At 37.7% G+C, this 17,659-nt stretch overlaps 1 pseudogene; it reads left to right on the forward strand.

Annotated features, from left to right (window-relative positions):
- The window catches only part of LOC132613392 (uncharacterized), a 35,295-nt pseudogene extending 18,140 nt beyond the window's left edge, over positions 1 to 17,155 (forward strand).
- Positions 17,156 to 17,659: the final 504 nt, after the last annotated feature.

Genomic DNA, 17,659 nt, shown 5'->3' on the forward strand with positions numbered 1-17,659 from the left:
TGGTCCTGTCTACACATACCCACTGGCTAACCCCAAGCATGTTGCAAATATAAGGCCCGTTTACACAATACCGCCACCGGCGGTTATGCAAAGGTCAAACTTTGGGCCACCATCTGACATCCGTCAAGAGCAGTATTTGGCACCCGATTTTGTATTTGGAGCTCCTGATCCTTATCATCAAACTGCACATTTTAGTCCAATCGATACTGAAGGACCTGCTAAGAATGCAGTTACGCATCTTGGCCATGAATATAGAGGTCCTGCTAAGAATGCGGTGACGCATCTTGGCCCTGAGTATGGGGTTGCTACTAAGGATGTAGAGTATGAAGAAATGGTTAGGAAGATGAAAAGTCTAGAACAAGTTATGAAGAACTTGCAGGGATCAGGAATCTATAAAAGCATTTCATACAGTGATTTGTGTATGTTCCCGAGTGTTCACTTACCTCCGAGGTTTAAGACACCGAATTTTGACAAGTGCGATGGGCACGGTGATCCCATAGCTCATTTGAGGAGATACTGCAACCAACTGAGAGGAGCTGGGGGTAATCAGGAATTGCTCATGGCTTACTTTGGGGAGAGTCTGACGGGTTTGGCTTCAGAATGGTTTATTGATCAGGACATTGTGAAATGGCATACTTGGGATGATATGGCAAATGAGTTCGTGCAACAATTTCAGTACAATATTGATCTGGTTCTTGATAAAAAGTCTCTAACCAACCTCATGAAGAAAGTTACCGAAAGTTTTAGGGAGTTTGCGATTCGTTGGCGTGAATAAGCTGCAAGGGTAAAGCCACCAATGAGAGAAGGAGAGATGGTGGAGACTTTTCTCCAGGCACAAGATGAGACATATTATCAACACATGATCCCGACCCTAGGAAAACCGTTTATTGAGGCCATTAAAATGGGAGAAATAATAGAAGAAGGAATCAAAACAGGATGCATTGTCGGCTTTGCCGCGTTGAAGGCAGCAACCCAAGCCATTCAAAATGGTTCAGGGAGTTTTGGGGGAAAGAAGAAAAGGGAAGATGTAGCTACAGCTGCACCTGGTCCACGACGAAACCCGAGGGGCCCACCTCGCCAATACACACAACCCCAACCCCAAAACTATACCCCAGATCCATATAATTACCCACAACACTACTCCCTCCCCAAAACCCGCATTATTCTCTTCCACCCCCTCAGTACCCCATATATAGTGCGCAGCCATATGTCCAGCCCCCTTGTTACCCGCAATGGCGTGTGCCAACCCCGTAAGTCCGTCCTCCACCTCCACAGACTTACCAAAGCCCTCCCAGATCCAATTTTTGGCCCAGGACAGAGTATAAAAGGGCAAATGCCATCAAGGATAACTTTACTCCCATTGGGTAATCGTATGTTGATTTATTTCAGAAGCTGAGGGCATTAAAAGTTTTAAGCCCAATTGAAGGAAGGATTCCAAATCCGCCTCCAAAAAATCTCGATTACTCTCAAAGATGTGCTTATTGCTCCGATACCCCGGAACATAATATAGAGAAATGTCGGTATTTGAAGAAAGCAATCCAAGATTTGATTGATACGCAGCAAATTGTGGTGCAGAATGCAGACATACCGAATATCAATCAAAACCCACTGCCAAATCATAAAGAAACAAACATGTTGGAGTTGATCTATGGTAGTGATGGGTCTGATGTTCCGTACAAGCCTATCATGAAGATTGAAGCAGGCGTGGAGAAATCAGTAAACGTGGCAGATTCCGCAAAAACAGCACATTTGGGGTTAAATGAGGCTACAAAGAGGCTAATCCAGTCAGACGCGATGAAACCCTTATTGATTGTGAAAGGAGCTCCAGAGAAGGTTGGGGAAAGTCAGGGAAAACCAAAGTTGATCATTCCAGGGGTGTCGAGCAGGCCTATTTTAACTGTCAAAGGGGCGTTCACCACCCCTATCATTATTAAGCTAGTGACACAACTTCCAATAACTGATTCTAGGGCGATTCCCTGGAATTATAATCAGACTATGGTGACTTACCAAGGTAAGGAAATCATCAAAGAGGTAGACGAAGTAGAGGGCCTGACTCGTTCAGGAAGATGCTTCGCTCCGGAAGAGTTAAGGAAAGCCAAACAGTTGAGGGAGGGTCAAATACCTGTTAAGAAACCAGTAACATAGGAAGAAGCTGAGGAATTCTTAAAAAAGATGAAATTGCCGGACTATTCCATTGTGGAGCAATTAAGGAAAACCTTTGCTCAAATCTCTTTGTTGTCTTTATTAATACACTCATATAAACACCGCAAAGCTTTGTTGAAGATTCTGAATGAAGCCCATGTCCCTACTGAGATTACAGTTAATCAATTGGAGAAAATTGCTAGGAGGATCTTTGAGGTAAATAGAATCACTTTCTCAGATGATGAACTACCCGTCGAAGGTACTGGACACAACCGAAGCCTTCATATTACCGTAAAATATGAGATTTCCTATGTCACGAGAGTTTTGATTGATGGGGGTTCTTGTGCAAACATTTGTCCTTTGTCAACCTTACAAAAACTAAATGTAAGTACTGAAAGAATTCGGCCAAACAATGTGTGTGTTAGAGCTTTTGATGGAGCGAAAGCTGACGCCATCGGTGAGATAGATCTTATGCTTACAATTGGGCCTGCTGATTTTACCATAGATTTTCAAGTATTGAACATTAATGCCTCCTATAATATGTTGTTGGGAAGACCATGGGTACATATGGCTGGGGCAATCCCATCCACATTGCATCAGATGATGAAGTTTGAATACGACAGACAGGAAGTGATCGTTCACGGTGATGGGTATTTGTCCATTTATAAAGGCTCCACTATTCCTTTTATTGAAATGGATAATGCTGATGAAAAACTGGTGTATCAAGCTTCTAAGATAGTGGTAGCTGAGCAGATCTCTGAAGGGAAACTCATTCTGAGACCGCAATTGCCTCTAACATCTGTTATGGTGGTAAATGAAATGTTGAAACATGGTTTTGAGCCAGGAAAAGACTTGGGGGCCTCTCTACAAGGTATGGTTTATCCGGTGTGTCCACGTAAGAGTCCAAATCCATTTGTTCTGGGGTTCAAACCAACGGCTGAAGATAGTAAAAGGGTTAAGAAGCCGAAAAAAGAAGCATGGTCACTTATTAAGCCTGTACCACCGATCTACAAGTCTTTCATCAAGAATTCCAATAGTTTTTCCCAGCCAGTACTGGACGTGGATTTTGGGTTGATTGGTTTTTTCTAGAACTTGTTTGTTGAAGCTGATATGGTCGAAATTGGAGGGGGTCCCAGTAACGTGGATGTGCAGTTCATTGGCCCTGATGTCCAACTCAGCAATTGGGAAGTCACTCCTCTCCCAACCAGGAAGGAGTTTTGGTAGTCTGTTTTGTTTTCCTTTCCTTTATCCGAGTTATTCCAGGGTTGTAATTCAGATTTTATTTTTCGCTTGTTTTAATGTTCAAACCCTTCTATCATTCCTTTCAATGAAATGCAATTTGTCTTTTCCATAAATTCTAATGTGTTTTTTTTTATTTTCTTTTGTATAGTGTTGTTTGTGCTGGTTCTAATGATATGACATGCATGTGGAATTCTCATCCAGATCTTTAAATCTGACCTAACCTTGAAACAATAAACCAAGAAGTTGAATATGATGAAGAAGAAGTATTTCAGGAAATAAGCAGGGATTTGAAACACTTCGAGGATAAAACGAACCCTAATTTGAATGAAACCGAAGCAATCAATCTAGGAGATTAAGATAATGTCATGGAAACTAAGATAAGTGTGCAAGTTCAACCTCATTCCAATAAAGAATTAATCCAAGCTTTGTTTATATATAGGGATGTTTTTGCATGGTCATACGATGATATGCCGGGTTTAAGTACTAAATTGGTGGTTCACAAATTGCCAACAGACTCCATATTCCCTCCTGTGAAGCAGAAATTAAGGAAACTAAAATCATACATGAGTGTGAAGGTTAAAGAAGAAATCGAAAAGCAACTTGAGGCCAAAGTCATTCGAGTCGCTCGATACCCTACTTGGTTATCCAATGTTGTCCCCGTTCCGAAGAAGGATGGCAAAACGTGTGTGTGTGTGGATTATCGTGATTTAAACAAAGCAAGCCCGAAGGACGAATTTCCGTTGCCCAATATCCATATTTTGTTAGACAATTGTGCTAAGCATGAGATTGCGTCTTTTGTAGATTGTTACGCAGGGTACCGCCAGATCGTTATGGATGATGATGATGCAGAGAAGACTTTCTTCATCACAGAATGGGGTACATATTGTTATCGAGTCATGTCATTTGGGTTGAATAATCCTGGGGTAACATATATGAGAGCGATGACCACCATATTTCACGATATGATGCATAAAGAAATTGAAGTATATGTGGATGATGTGATCATCAAATCAAGAAAGCAGTCTGACCATGTCAAGGATTTGGTGAAATTTTTCGAAAGGCTTCGCAGGTACAATATTAAGCTCAATCCAGCGAAATGTATATTTGGAATCCCGCCAGGGAAACTTTTGGGGTTTGTAGTCAGTCGGCGTGGTATCGAATTGGATCCTGCAAAGATCAAAGCCATTCAGGAGTTACCACCGCCAAAGAACAAAACCGAGGTAATGAGTCTACTCGGGAGATTGAATTATATTAGTCGATTTATTGATCAACTCACAACAACTTGCGAGACTATTTTTAAGTTGTTAAAGAAGAATGTTGCGATTGAATGGACTGAAGAATTCCAAGAAGCATTTGACAAAATCAAGAGGTATTTGTCGAACCCACCTGTGTTGGTTCCTCCCGAGCCTGGGAGACCTTTAATATTGTACCTATCGGTTCTGGACAATTACTTTGGTTATGTATTGGGTCAACATGATATTACAGGCAAGAAGGAACAAGCAATCTATTATCTTAGCAAGAAGTTTACCACTTATGACTTGGGTTGCACAAAAGTTGAAGCATTATATTTCGTCCTACACTACTTATCTTATTTCCCGCTTGGATCCTTTGAAGTATATATTTCAGAAACCCATGCCCACGGGCAGGCTTGCAAAATGGCAGATATTACTCACGGAGTTTGATATTTCTTATGTGACTTGGACCGCGATGAAGGCTCAAGCCTTGGAAGACCATTTGGCGGAGAACCCAATTGATGAAGAATATGAGCCATTGAAAATGTACTTTCCTGATGAAGAAGTGTCATGCATCGAGGAGGTAATTTCGGATAATGATCCGGGTTGGAAATTGTTCTTTGATGGGGCTACCAACATGAAGGGAGTTGGGGTAGGTGCCTTTCTTATCTCGTAATCAGGACAACATTACCCGGTAACAGCCCAGCTTCGATTTTATTATACCAACAACATGGCGGAGTATGAAGCTTGCATTTTGGGTTTAAGGTTAGCTATCGACATGGGAATTCAAGAATTATTGGTATTATGGGATTCAGACTTGCTAGTGCACCAAGTTCAAGGAGAGTGGGAAACCCGTGATTTGAAGCTTATACCATATCTGCAGTGTTTGCAATATCTATGCAGACGGTTCATAACAGTGAAGTTTAAGCACATTCCCAGGATTCATAATGAGATTGCTGATGCTTTGGCCACCTTGTCTTCAATGCTCCAGCACCCAGACAAGGCTTACATTGACCCTTTACACATACAAACTCGCAATCAACATGCTTATTGCAATACAGTCGAAGAGGAACTTGACGGTGAGCCTTGGTTCCATGATATTAAAGAATACATCGAGTCAGGGAAGTATCCATCACATGTCACCAGTGACCAGAAGAGAACTATTCGACGACTGGCCAGCGTATTTTTCTTAAGTGGAGGAATTTTGTATAAAAAGACTCCAGATTTAGAACTTTTGAAGTGTGTAGATGCTAAAGAGGCTTCAACTATCATGACTGAGATACATTCAGGAGTTTGTGGACCGCACATGAACGGGTATGTTTTGGCAAAGAAAATTCTTCGAGCAGGCTATTATTGGTTCACCATGGAGCAGGATTCCATCCATTTCGTTCGTAGGTGTCATCAGTGCCAGGTACATGGCGACTTGATACATTCTCCTCCTTCAAAATTACACACAATGTATGCCCCATGGCCTTTTGCAGCTTGGGGGATGGATGTGATTGGGCCAATTGAGACTAAAGCGTCCAATGGGCATAGGTTCATTTTGGTGGCCATTGATTACTTTACAAAGTGGGTAGAAGCAGTAACTCTCAAGTCGGTGACTAAAAAAGCTGTGGTGGATTTCGTTCATTCCAACATCATTTGCAGGTTCAGGATCCTAAGGACCATGATTACAGAAAATGCGGCAAATCTCAATAGTCATCTGATGCATGAGTTATGTCAGCAGTTTAAGATTATGTCAGCAGTTTAAGATTACACATCGGAATTCAACTTCATATCGCCCGAAGGCAAATGGGGCTGTGGAAGCTGCTAATAAGAATATTAAAAAGATACTCCGCAAAATGGTTCAAGGTTCGCGACAATGGCATGAAAAGTTGCCTTTTGCTTTATTGGGTTATCGCACAACTGTGCGAACTTCAGTAGGTGCAACTCCTTATTTGTTGGTATACAGGACCGAAGCAGTTATACCTGCAGAAGTTGAAATCCCGTCCCTTCGAATCATTGAGGAAGCTGGAATTGATGACGATGAGTGGGTTAAAACCCATTTAGAGCAATTGAGTATGATTGACGAAAAGATATTAACATCGTTATGTCATGGTAAACTGTATCAAAGGAGGATAGCACGAGCACACAACAAAAAGGTGCATCCCAGACATTTCGATGTGGGTCAATTAGTGTTAAAGCGGATTCTTCCACATCAGGCCGAGGCCAAAGGCAATTTTGCCCCAAATTGGCAGGGGCCATTCGTGGTGAAGAAGGTTTTGCCCAATGGTGCTTTGTATCTGACAGACATAGAAGGCACAATGTCTGAAACTGCTATCAATGCAGATGCAGTGAAAAGATATTATGTGTGATTTTCATCTCCCTACCTTTGGACTACTTGTTTGGTGTTTGATATTTTTAAGGGTTGATATGACGAAGGCATTCTATTCTGCTACCTATACATTATGTCATCTCTTGCTACCCCTTTTGGGCCATAGTTTATTTTTCTTTCGCAACCCTCGTCTGGAATCAAGTTTTTCATAAAGTTTATTAAAAAAAACATAAAACAATATATATATATATATAACAGCAACAACAACACAAAAAAAAAAGAAAAAAAAGGAAAAAAAATTGTCCTAAACTACGTCCGACCTGATTCTTGTCTCGGCAGGATACGTAGGCAGCCTTATTCTGGGGTTCGGTCCAACCAAAGAAAATCCAAAATTTCCCATTTCGAAGAAACTGGGATAGAAGTTATTGTTTTCTTTTGAGTCGATTCCTGACGTTGTAAATCTCATCCCTTATTACTTTTGTATTGTCTTTGAGCCTCCATGCCATCCTTTATTTCCAACCCTATCCAAACGCCACGTTACAACCAAATAAAAGACCTTCAGATCAATAATTAAGAATGTCAAGGTTGAGCAATCTATGAGTATAAGGCATTTGCATCATTGGCATCACTTGTGGCATCAGCATAAGGGAGATGAAAGAAAAAAAAAAGAGTCTTATTGGTGAAAACCCTCACGGGCACCGTAAGGCAATTGTGAGTTGAGAGAATTGAAAATGAGACATTATTATTGGCGAAAACTCTCACGGGCACCGTAAGGTGATGGTGAGATGGAAAAAATAAAAAAAATGAGAGAGTCTTACTGGTGAAAACCCTCACGGGCACCATAAGGCGATAGTGAGTTGAGAGAATTGAAAATGAGTGAGATTTGTTGGCCTACTAATTGTATGAAGGCCTTGATTTTGACGCAGTTGTTGGGCGTAGACATTCGATGTCGAAGTCAAAGAGTTAATAAGATTTTATAAACATTTAGGATGGATAAAATCAGGTTGATTAAACCAAAATGCATGTCATATCATTGGAGCTGGCTACGACATTCAGATAAGTTCTCCCTATTCTTTTCTTTTTCGGAAGGTACATCTTTTCGTTAACCTCTTTTCATCTTTATCATTTATTTTTCTTTCGCCATTTGGATTTCATGCTTTTTCTTTTTGAGTTATTCTGTTGCGAGATAAGTAAGAAAGGATATCAAAACTTGCTACCAGTTTTCCCAATTGCAAAGCAAAACATCTTGGCTAGCACATGAAGGTAACATAATTCAGCCGGCGTAAGGTACTCAACCAGCTGTCGATCGTTAATAGGTTCTAGATTCAGTGAAATACAAGGTTCAATAAAGTTTGAGTTAACGGACATTATGAAACAAGAGATGTATGGTATGATGTTGAAGTTACTTCTGATACATTTTGGCAACCATGCTTGAGTTAGTAATACCGTGGGTCAACAAGATGTGATAACTGTCTAAAAGCAGAGCCAAATAGGATGAGTGCAAAAATGCAGTTGCTTTCACAGCCAAGCCACAAACCAACCACAAAGTTTTGAAACTCACAAATTTTTCTTTGTTTGAAACAGGGACATAAAATTTTGTTCGCTACCTGCAGGTACATTCTGAAAAATACAAGGCGCAAGTATTGCGAGGACAAAAATCAGGACCCTCCTGGAAAATGGGAATTAGTTTATCAGGACCTTCCTGGAAAAATAGGAGTTAGTTTAATAGGACTCTCCTGTAAAATGGGATTTAGTTTAGCAGGACCCTCCTGGAAAATGGAATTTAGTTTATCAGGACCCTTCTGGAAAATCAGATCTAGTTATCAGGACCCTCCTGGAAAATGGGATTTAGTTATCAGGACCCACCTGAAAAATGGGATTTAGTTATCAGGACCCTCCTGGAAAATGACATTTAGTTATCAGGACCCTCCTGGAAAATGGGATTTAGTTTAGCAGGACCCTCCTGGAAAAATGGGATTTAGTTTAGCAGGACCCTCCTGGAAAATGGGATTTAGTCACCAGGACCCTCCTGGAAAATGGGATTTAGTTATCAGGACCCTCTTGGAAAATGGGATTTAGTTTATCAGGATCCTCCTGGAAAATGGGATTTAGTTTATCAGGATCCTCCTAGAAAATAGGAGTTAGTTTAGCAGGACCCTCCTGGAAAATGGGATTTAGTTTAGCAGGACCCTCCTGGAAAATGGGATTTAGTTTATCAGGACCCTCCTGGAAAATGGGATTTAGTTTATCAGGACCCTCCTGGAAAATGAGATTTAGTTATCAGGACCCTCCTGGAAAATGGGATTTAGTTTATCAGGACCCTCCTAGAAAATGAGATTTAGTTATCAGGACCCTCCTGGAAAATGGGATTTAGTTTATCAGGAGCCTCCTGGAAAATGGGATTTAGTTTATCAGGAGCTTCCTGGAAAATGGGGTATAGTTTGGAGACGCACTTCCTATCTAGTATAATTAATTATGTACAGAGTCGCCACCTAGCATTTAAGGTATACTAAGGTACCTATAAATTATTAATATATGCAGCTTAACATGGTCTACGAAAATAAGTGAGATTCTAGATAAGGGTTCAAATTATTCCGAAGGGAAGGTGTTAGGCATCCTTCAGAATCCACAAATGTGGTTCCCGGCTGGACCAATTTAACTATACGAGGGATGTGTAAAAAGACTTTATTATTTACAAAAATTAATAAAATTTAGACTAAAGAATAATATGAATATTCACATAAATAATCATGCAATACGTATTTTATACATATGTGATATAACAATTATTTAAAAAAAACGTTATGTGCAACTTAGAAGCTTGGGTATGTGAAAAGGGTATAAAGAATGGACATGAAATTATTTTGCACTCGAAGTGAGTTAACTAATTTAACTAGCTAAGTATGTACGCCTAATCAATTAATTATGGGAGTATATTGTAAAGCCTAAATATTGAGGCAAATCACCCTATTTATTCACTTAAGTGTGCTAAGCTATTGAATTAAAACTCTAGCAAAACATGATGACTATAAGAATATTAGCTACAAAAATAATGACTGTCTAATATTAATTTGTCTAAAACACATAAAATTTAAATCACCTAAGCAGATCATAAATAAATACGACTAACCTACACCTTAAAAAGTAAAGTTTCACTATATTTTATGCTTGCATAGTTTAAGAGTGTAAAAAAAATATAAACAAAGAATTTAAGAAGCTGTTTGAACTTCTTTTGAGTGTCATCTTCAAAAAAGTAACTCAGACACCTGCATGAGACTTAATAAAAAATGTTAGTAAAAGAATCAATAATTATCAAATGAATTAAAAAATAATGAATAAACTTAAAATAAAAACTCGTCTTTGTACATGGAAGGCCTTGGAAATCGACGAAAATTTCTTCATCGGTCATTGTATTTTTTTGTGAATGACCTAATTGGTGGCCATCCTACTACTTGTGCCTTTGAAGTAGTAATAGACTTTTTCTTCAACAGGCCTTGAACCTCCTTTTCTTTTGGGGGAAAACACCAAGTTTCCTTTATCCCCATCAGTTTCGGATCTGCAATTAATAGATAAATCCCATTTTCCAGATGCATCAATGGCATCAGAAAACCCCCTTTTTGTTCTTGATGTTAAGTTTCTTAAAGGGTTAAGACCCAAACCTTTATTTTCCAAATCTTTCCCAAAAATAGAAACCCCAAGAGACTCAGAACCAAGCAACCCAAGTCTCAGCTCATTCTCTTTAAGGTTGAGAACATCAGTATTTTTCTGATTAACAGAGGAAGATGAAGAAAAAGATATTTTATCAGAACTTTTTTCCAGTTCTCATAAACCAATGTAATCATGTTCTAATGGTATAGACATTGAAGGGTAATGAAATTTCAAAACAAGAATTCAAGAAACTATGGAAGAAATGAAAAAGAAAGGCAACTTTTTTCTTAAGAGAAGTGGTTTTGGTGGCTGGCTGCTCCGGTTCACCAGAGCTGGAGCTCCTCGCCGGAGCAGTGGAGGGAGGAGAACGAAGGGGGAGATGGTGGCATCATGGGTGGCGCTGTGTCTGCTGCCGGAGTTGGCAGTGGAGTCGTGGTGGTAGTCGGCGGCGATGGGAAGAGAGAGAGGGGGACGAAGTGGGCAGCGGGGGGTGGTTTGACGGTGAGGTTTTTCAGGTGGGTTCAGTGGAGTGGTGGTGTGCGGGAGATGGCGGCTGGAGAGTGGAGGGAGATGGGAAATGTTTTTATTAGGTTTAGAAATCTGAGTGTTTGTGTGTGTGTGTAAATATATGTAGAAGATGAATACCCTCTCTTTTTCTTATAATGCAAAATGGCCCCTGTTTTGTCTAAAGAATAGAAGATTGCACCCTTTTGTCTCCTCAATGCTTACCTTAATCCCTTTTTTTAAAAAACGGATGAAACCTTGACTTGATCGGATTTTACTCTGCGTTTAAAAATTAATTACTCCGATTTTCTCTGCACTGTCAAACTATACTAAAATATAGTTAATTAATAAATGTATAAATAATAACGCAAGTATAAAATATAAACATTAATGTCTATAATATGGAAATGTATTGCTATAAAATTAAGAAGCAATTATTAATTGAAAAAATGGTAGTATTACGCTGTACATGTGCAAAATAATGATTCTTGAAAAATGACAATAAATTGAGAAAATTCCTAAAATAAGAATAATCATCAATAAATTGTTGAAAAGGTGTAAAAATGTGTAAAAATGTATTTCGTGCTCTTTAACGAATCAGGGCTCCCCAAAATGTTAATTTTAAGCATGTCGAGCCAAAATTAGGTGTCAACAACAAGAGCCCGCCTGAATAATAGGGTCAACATTCAACTGCTTTTCAATTTCAAGCTTAGGAGCCCGCCTGAAAAATGGGGTGTACTTTGAGTTGGTTTTTAAGTTCAGTCAGAAGTAGCAGGAGCCCCGCTTGGAGAATAGGGATGACTTTAAATTTTAAAGTTTAGAAACAAGCATGAAGATTCAAGAAAAGCTGCATAGGTAGGATCTTGCACTTGTATTTTCTTTGTAACTTTTATTTTTCATTTTGATGTAATAACAGGAGCCGCAGATCGGAACCTCGACAAGACCTCAATCGACTCCCCAACTCAGTATGTTTCATCACCCATCTTACCTCTTGAATTACACGAGACCTGATTCTCTTATAACCCGAGATATGTAGGATGCCCAAGACCAGGGCTAGGTCACATTTTGTTCCATTCCTTTCTCTTCCTTCAAATAATGGTCGGGTCCAAATTTGTCGCGTTGTCTACGTCTTTGTCTGAGAACGCTTCGCTTCCCCAAACAAAGAGGGACATGCTGTAGACACGTAATTTTGACCCTCCTCGTGTGTTTTATCTTATAGTTTTAAATATTTCTTTTAATTTTAATTTTTGACGTTTTAGTTTTATTCTATTTTTATTTAGTAGGCTTATTTGCGAAAATAAAAAAGAACAAAATATTTGTTATTTTTAGAGTATAAGTTTTGTGTTTTAAAGAAAGAAAAATTACAAAAATATGCTTTATAGGTTTTAATTTTGCTTATCCAGTTATTTATTTTAAGAGTATTTTTTTAAGCTATCTAGAAATAGTTCTTAAATATTTTTTTTGTTTTTACACTTTTAAAATAAAAAATAAAAAAAATGAGCAAAAGGGATTATACCACCTCATTACAAAGTTTCATAACAAATCTTATCAAAATTGGGAAGGGTCACGTTTGTTGGGAATATTATTGTTGAGAGTAGGGCCCACACAATTAAAAAAAAAGGGAAAATGAAATAAGGAGGGAGGGAACGCGTGACAAGGGGGTGGGGGGGGGGGGGATTCATTATTTTTATATATGGGGAACAGATATAGACAAAAAAAAAAACACAGATAGGGGGAATAGAGCAAAAAAGAAAGAAAAGAGGCCTAGTAGCCATAACCATCCAAAACCCTACAATATATACTCAGCCGCTATTTCCATACTAGAAACCTAAAAAAAAAAATCAGTCGGGTGAAACTTTTGGATCTGGATTTTTTGCTAAACTTAGCTGTAACACACTAATCATCCTAGAACCAACATCATCGTCAACAATAAACTCTACACCATAACACCTAAGAATCAACCTAAACACACCAAACACCGCCATTTTTGTTGATTTCTCTTGGTTCCAGTGAAGTCTTGTTCGAGGTTGTCGGCGAATCTTCCGGTTCATGGTCTCTTTTAGTTGACGAATTTCAGAGATGTTGATGTCAAGTTCCTTGGCATAAAGGTGCAATATTTACTTTGTTCTTGATTAATACATGAATTTTTATATTCTACGTTGTGAAATGAAGTAAAAGCTCTTACTGAGTTTTGCTATAAATGGTGACATTAATTGTTTTTGTCCAGTTGCATGCTTACGGACGATATTTAACTAGGGCCAAGAATATGTATTTACTTTTTATGTGTATTGACCTGCTGATGCAAATTTGCTTTTTAATGTCAGTCCGTTTGTTTCAATGTATTTACTGTTAATGAGTAATCTAGTGTAGAAAAAAAAAAGTTCTTCTGATTAGGTTTAAACATGCAAATTTTGACATTTAAAGGAAGTTTGGTTTCCAGTTCTTATGTTCAAGTTTGTATTGTTATTTCATTTTCGTGGTTTGTTGTAGTTAGTATCTTGATATTTGATTAAATGAGTGTAGTTCTCTAAATGTTGGCATCATATTAGTGTGATTGATTTATGACCTGACTTGTGGCTGATTTATTTTAACTGTAATGGATTTCTCATTTTGATTTGTTATTGGATAAAGTACAAAGACGATTACAAATGATAAATTGGCCTTGTGGCCTGTATTAAGAATAGATCAATTTGGTCACTAGACCCTTTAATAAATTAAGCAGACCAAAAAGGGGAGGTATTTAACGCGTACGTTTTCTTCGGCCTGGATAGTGTAAGGACCAATTAATTAATTAATTGTGAAATGAGCGAGATGGGACGCGAATTATTTCAAATCCCGTTGTGAAGAATAAAAGAAAAGAGCGGAAAAATTAGTTGTGAGATGAGCGAGATGGGCCGTGAATTTACTCAAAACCCATTGTCAAAAGAGTGAAAATTAATAATAACCAAATAATTTTAAGTCTTGAATTTTAGAGACAAATAATTGCCTTTAAAGCTAGACGAGCTTTAGGCACGTTTCAAAACGTTTGTTTCGATTAAGAATGCGGTTACGCACCTTATTTCGAGACGTTCTTTTTAATAACTCAAGGATGCGGTTACGTACCTTGGCCAAACTCGTTTTAATAATTAATCTTGTTTCGAGTAAGAATGCAGTTATGCATCTTATTTTGAGACGCTTTAAAGATCCGGAATGTGGTTACGCATCCGAGTTAAGACACACAAAAAAAAGTTCAATAAATAAAATTACGAGCGAATCAAGGCTTAGATACATAATATGTCCAAAGATTAGTTTAAACTAAATATAAGTCAATAAAGCGACCGTGCTAGAACCACAGGACTCGGGGAATGCCTAATACCTTCTCCCCGGTCAACAGAATTCCTTACCCGGTCTTCTATTTTCGCGGACCATAATAAAAGAGTCATTTCCTTTTGATTAGGGATTCATAAGGTGGCTTGGAACACCAAAACTCAATTCCAAGTGGTGACTCTGTAAATAAAATAATCCCTTTTCAAAACCATCACTTCAAATGGAAAAACCCTTTAATAATAAAAATCTGCGCGTTTATAGCGCGGGGCGCGAAAAAGGGATGTGACAGGGTTGAAGGGGCAAGGACCCCTCGCGCCGTCGTCGTCGCTCGCTCGGCTCGGCTTTGGGTTTGGGTTTAGTCAAAATATCTGACCGATTGATAATCTTTTTGGACTAAAATTCTTTTAATTTTAATTTAATTAATTATGATTTACTTACTTACTTACTTAATTAATTATTTCCATATCCTGACCCATTAGTGACCCAGATCCGTGTGTCTGACCCGCGACCCATTTCTTCCCCGATTATTTAAATTTTCCTCCGTTTTATTTTTAAAAAGTATATTTTCTGAAAGGTTGCAAACCTTTCTGAAAAGCTGCAAACCTTTTTCCAACCAGTGCATTAATGGATATAAATTCCAGTTAATATTCAGATTATTTATTACGAATTTTCTGATATTCTCTATTCTTATACTCTTCTTAAAAGTTTTTTATTCTGTGTGATATACTGTCGTTGAGTGGTTCGCCGCTACCGGAATTTGGAGTACCACTATTCTGGTAAGATAATCGTTCTATCCCGGGAGGGGATATTCCATCAACCTCGAATACTGTGAGGGAAATAATTTCCTTAAGGACACACTTTGAAATAAGTGGGCTAGATTATATTCTGAAAATATTATTTATATTTTCAACACTGTTTCCGTTCATTTTCTAGTTTCAGTGTAATCTGGTTTTACTAAGTTTTTACGGATTGTGTTGTAAGTTTATTTAAAACTCATACAGATTAATTTGCTAACAGGAATAGGGAATCCAGTGGAACATATATGCTGCCCAGTGTTGCAAGGACTACTAAAGCTAGAAGCTGCTATTATATTTACCCAACTATGAGTCGGGGTCGATCCCACAGAGAACAATATGCTAGGCGATTAAGAAAGTAAGAAACTTTCACCAACTAAGCTAAAGCCAAACGATAAATGATATTTTGGGTTTTTGAGAAATTTATGACTAATGCGGAAATATAAACTAACCTAGAAAGCAAGTAAAATGATCAATGGCCACAAGCATGGATACAAAGGAAATTACTCTCTAGTAACGATCCAATGTATTTTACAATTTTACAACTAAGAGCGGGTTTATGTTATTAGATAATGATTTCTAAAATCTCATTGAAAGTCTTCCAACCAAATCAATGAATTTCACTCTAAGCTTTCTCAAGCCTTAGAGTGTGATGTTAAACACAATCAATTCAACCTCAAGTTAACTATCCTATCTCTAGCTCAAGTTATTAGATGGGTTTAATGACCCAAATCCTTGCTATCAAACTCTTTTCCTAACTTTCACTTTCTTTCTCAAGCAAAGTAAAAGTACTTAGGCACAAATAATGTTTGCAACCATTAAGAGACATTTAAGCATGAAGAGTTAATAGAGAAACAATAAACCCACTTCATTAGAAATTAAAATCATTCAATACATAAAGAAAATGAGAGATTCATCCAAACCAAATATATGAATATTTGCATAAACAAGTTCAAGTAATGGAATAGAAAGCTACATAGTTAGATATACAATACAAAACAAGGAATTGAAGAAAAGATTAAGAAATATCTCATTGAAGTGCTTCCAATCTTCTCCTCCAATGGTGTAGCAAAACCCTAGCCTCCAAGAAAATGGCAAAAGATGAATATAATTGCTCCCTTCTCTTCCTTTTGTAATTCCCTCATTTTTCCAAGTTCCAAAAATGACAAAATATGCCCCAGATTTTCATATTTGCAGTTCTGCCCGTTTTTTGCAAATTTGTCACGTTTTTGCAAAACTGTCCACTTTTGACAGCTTTGCAAAACTGTGCAGTTTTTGTCCAATTTGGCCTCTTTTTGACTTTATTTCACTTGGTTTCTTCCGATCACTTCTAAATCACATAAACCTATAAAATGAAAGTAGACGATATTAATTTCACTATTTTCTCAATCAAAACATAACAAAAATCTAAGATTAAAGAAGAAATAAGTTGGTAAAATACCAACTTATCAGGACACACTTTGAAATAAGTGGGCTAGATTATATTCTGAAAATATTATTTATATTTTAACACTGTTTCCGTTCATTTTCTAGTTTCAGTGTAATCTGGTTTTACTAATTTTTTACGGATTGTGTTGTAACTTTATTTAAAACTCATACAGATTAATTTGCTAACAGGAATAGGGAATCCAGTGGAACATATATGCTGCCCAGTGTTGCAAGGACTACTAAAGCTAGAAACTGCTATTTGTCTATGCACAATCATAAGGCTTAAACTTCTTAACCTTAGTATCTTCCTTCTGCTGGCACTTTCAGTTCTTGCAACATGTGGTTTAACTCCTCCTCCTGATTTTGTGTCTTCCACTTGTTTGAACTAGGGTTTTTGTTATGTTGTTCTTTTATTGTAGTATTGTGCAAGGTCAGAGATAAAAATGCAAATAATTATGATTTCTTTAGTCTTGTTTTTTCTCGAGGTGTAAATGATATGATCATAAGAGTTTGTGTGTTTTTGTTATGTTGGTATTTTTAATTCAACTCCCACAAATTTTGTTTGTGTAACTTGATAATAGTGTATTGGTTCTTATGTTCATCTGCATGAAGTTCCTCTCATCTTTGTGTAACTTCAACTGGTATCTTTGTCGTAAACTAAATCACATAAAAAAATCCAACTTAACGAATCAAAATGACAAAGTCCTGAATTTAGTATATTATAGTAGCAAGGCCACTCTACCCCTTACTATATTTCCTGGCTTATTTTTTTTTTTTAAATGTAATTTGCACCATAAGGAGGTGTTGCCTTTTATTTCATCAAAAAACAGAGGTTACAAAATAACACAGGTTACATATGACTAAACCTTGAAGCATTCCTCAGTCTAGTATTACAGGGAGAAAAATTAAGACTAAAAAAAAACTCCCAAAAGACTATTTAAATAAGAATGTTCCTTCATTGTTTATGCCTTCTGGAGGCTAATTTCTTGAAAATCCAGATAGTATGCACTACCAGCCTGCTTTGGAAGATCTTTAGCATAATAAAATTG

The sequence above is a fragment of the Lycium barbarum genome, chromosome 10 (assembly GCF_019175385.1).
Source record: "Lycium barbarum isolate Lr01 chromosome 10, ASM1917538v2, whole genome shotgun sequence".
In the NCBI taxonomy this organism is placed as follows: Eukaryota; Viridiplantae; Streptophyta; class Magnoliopsida; order Solanales; family Solanaceae; genus Lycium; species Lycium barbarum.